We start from the raw sequence: 3720 nt of genomic DNA, 5'->3' as shown, positions 1-3720 counted from the left end.
GTTTCTCATTAGTCTAGCCAAGGGGCGTCAATTTTGTTTATTTTTTCAATGAACCAACTTTTTGCTTTATTAATCTTCCTTATAGTTTTTTTTTCTGTTTCTTTTTTTTTAAAATTCAGGATATTATGAGGGTACAAACATTTTGGTTACATGAAATGTGTTTGCCTTGCTCAAGCCAGGTCCACAAGCATGTCCTTCCCCTATACAGTGCACCCTGTCTCCATTAGCTGTGGGTTTACCCACACCACCCACTATACCCTCTACCTCCCAGCCCCCTCACCGGAATGGCACCCAGTGAGTATTACTACCATGTGAGCACCTTAGTATTGATCAATTAGTACCAGTTGGGTGGTGAGTACAGGTGGTGCATGTTTTTCCATCCTTGTGATACCTCATTTTGAAGGATGGGCTCAATCTCTATTGAGGACAATATAAGAGGTGCTGGATCACCATTGTTTTTTTATAGTTGAGTAGTATTCCACGATATACATATACCACATTTTATTAATCTATTTATGTATGGGCATTTGGGTTGTTTCCACATCTTTGCAATTGTAAATTGTTTTGGTATCAGGGTATAAATATTTGAGTTCAGATGTCTTTATTATAGAATCTTTTTTCTTTTTCTTTTTTTTAGCATTTGAGCATTTGAAATTGATCTAATATTTTATTCTTCCCTTCAACATTTTTAAAGACTCTAACATATTAGACATAGAATTTTTTGATAACATAAGTGTTAATTTCTCTGGAGACAACTATATAATCTTTTAAAATGACATGAACAGGTATATATGAGATTGAGGTTTCTGCAGCCTATATATGCCTCTTTTGGGAAGAAAAAAAGCAATATACGACAATTCAATTGAAATTAAAAAAATCAGTGTCCTTACCAAACACTAATGTCCTGTACATGAACCTATCATCTGTGAGAGCAATGAACTCAAGACAGGTGAAGCACAAGAACAGGTACTCCTTTCACCTAGCTCAGTTAGCTTGGACTTTTCCTATACCTCATTCCAGTCCAGGCAAATCTGGTTATCTAGAACAACCCTCCACCCTCCAGATCTACTCAAAATACTTCTTATTCCTGATTAGAAGAGAGAGAACATTCTTCCCAAGTGAAGACAGAAAAAGGAGACAAACATTTGTTAAACATTTTCTATGATTGTCCTCCTAGGTATTTCACATCCAATATCTCAATACTCCATGCAAACATGCATACAATTTGTTAGACTGCTCCCTTCGTTACTGAAAAATAGGAGGGAACTGTGTGTTCCTACCTCATTTTAAGTGCCTGGGACAATTAAGTATTTCACTGAAAGACATGTAATAAATGCTATTTGATAGAGGTAAGAATAAGGAAAAAGCAAAGTTACCTGCTTTCATTTGGCTTAAAGAAAAAAAGTATGCTCTACTATATGCTAAAATATCAGACCAACACATGACATACTGCAAAACTTTAATACAATATGGTTAAACACAATATTCAAATATTAAACTTTTCAAACACATGAAAGTCTTCTGAAAGTCAACAAACTGAGCTTTTTAAATGCTACCTTTGTGTAACTTTATAAAATTCTTTCCCTCAACAATGTCTGACACTGATCTTGATACTTGTTAGAAAGTCTGATGTAAGATAATGACACTTCAAGAGTTGGTGACTTAGGAGATTATTTCAACGCCCATCTTTAGAATTCATCATCAGAGGACTGACCATCATTTTTAGCCCTTACTTCTCGGTATTTCCCTGAAGACTCCTCTTCTGGATTATAACTCTGCATTTTAATATTCAGTCTTTCAGCTAATTTTTACCCTGCAAGCTTTGCTTTCATTTCCTCATAATTCTGTTTCTGCTGTTTCTGAAGTGCCAGAGATTCTTCTATGGAGGGCAGCTGTGTGGGCATATGGTGAAGCGGTAGAAGCCGGGCTGCAGTGATGTCATCAAGATGCTGCTTATCACTGTGCTGCCGCTCTTCTGAGGAAATCGGAGACCCTCTCCTCTGACAAAGACTGGAGGAATCATTTTGTCCAGAAGGTAATACATTGGTTTTAAACTTATGTGGTGAGGGCACTGGGTTTTCGGCTCGCATTTCTAGCACTTCCACGTAATGAGGTTTCTTCTGAGTCCCACTACAAAGATCTGTCAAGTTCTCAGCACTTGTGTTTTCTTCTGAGTGACATTCACCTTGGTCTTCAATTGTGACCCTTTGTAACTTGTCAATAAACAGATTGTCAAAGCTGCTGGAGATGTCTTCTGCTTGACTTAAAACACAATGCTGAGGGAGACACTCGTTAGCTTCAGATGAAGAAGGTGGCCTGGCTCTGTTTCTGGAAGCTGGGCACTTGTTCACTGCACACTCAGCTTCTGGAGTCTCTTCATCACCTCTACAAGTAGGATGTACGAGTCCCTGTTTCTGTGAGGTTGTTTTAGATGACTTGATGTTATCTACAGAGGAACTGCCAGGGACTGATGATGAAGTATCAAGTATCTGGTCAGAATTCTGGCCCTTACCTGTGTTCACATCGACTTCTGAAACTGCTTTTAGCCTTAGCTTACAGTCTACACTAACAGAATGAAACAGTTCACTTTTTCTTCTAATCTCTTCACATTCTGCAATGGCTGCTTTGTTTGGCAACAGGGTCTAAGATCTTTTTACCTTTGTCGGGCAATTTGCAAATGACTTTTTCGTTGCACAAAAGTCTCTCCTGGCGCTTCAACATCTCCCGCAGCTCCGCCAAACTCCGCTGCCCCAAGTCCTCTGGAGCTTGGGGCTCGAAGCCGTGGGGCAGCAAGGACATTCTGAGGAGGCTGAGGTTGGTGAAGCGGCGGGCATTCGGCTTGCTCTGCAGGCCCCCCTAGCGCTGGATCGGTAGCCGGTGGCAACTCGGATCCATGAGTGGGAGTTGCCATTTTCCCGGAAGAACCAGAATGTCTTTTTTTCTTTCGGACAGATGTCTAGTGGAGGGATTGTGGGGTCAAATGGTATTTCTATTCTTAGCTTTTTGTGGTATCTCCAAATTACTTTCCACAGGGGTTGTACTAATTATAGTCCCACCAGCATTGTAGGAGTGTTCCAATCTCTCCACATCCATGCCAGCATTTGTTATTTTGGTACTTTTTGAAAGAGGCCATTCTCACTGTTGTTATGTGACATGTCATTGTAGTTTTGATTTGCATTTCTCTAATGATTAGAGATGTTGAGCACTTTTTTATATGATTGCTGGCCATTATTCTGTCTTCTCTTGAAAAGTTTCTGTTCATGTCCTTTGCCCATTTATGGATGGGGTTGATTTTTTTCTTATTGATTTTCTTAAATTCTATATAGATTCTTGTTATCAGCCCTTTATCGGATGTGTATAAAGCAAATACTTTCTCCCATTCTATAGGTTGTCTATTTGCTTTAAGGATAGTTTCCTTGGTGTATAGTTTTGTTATCGATTTCATTTAGTTCTACTCTGATCTTTGTTGTTTCTTTTCTTCTGGTGGGTTTGGGATCAGTTTTGCTTATCCTTTTCCAGTTCTTTGAGGTGATTCATTAGATTGTTTATTTGTGATCTTTCTGTCCTTTGGATGTAGGTATTTATGGATATAAATTTTCCTCTCAGGACTGCTTTAGGAATGTCCCACAGATTTTGATAACTTGTGTCTCCTTTACCATTTAGTTCAAAGAATCTTTTTATTTCCCTCTTGATTTCCTCCTTAATGCAATAATCATTCAG

General features: G+C 38.8%; 1 pseudogene; it reads right to left on the bottom strand.

Annotated features, from left to right (window-relative positions):
* Nucleotides 1–1688: 1688 nt before the first annotated feature.
* Nucleotides 1689–2799, bottom strand: LOC105810712 (annotated as a pseudogene).
* Nucleotides 2800–3720: the final 921 nt, after the last annotated feature.

Source organism: Propithecus coquereli, unplaced genomic scaffold (genome assembly GCF_000956105.1).
Source record: "Propithecus coquereli isolate 6110/MARCELLA unplaced genomic scaffold, Pcoq_1.0 Scaffold219, whole genome shotgun sequence".
NCBI lineage: Eukaryota > Metazoa > Chordata > Mammalia > Primates > Indriidae > Propithecus > Propithecus coquereli.
This window is presented reverse-complemented; position numbering and strand designations above follow the sequence as displayed.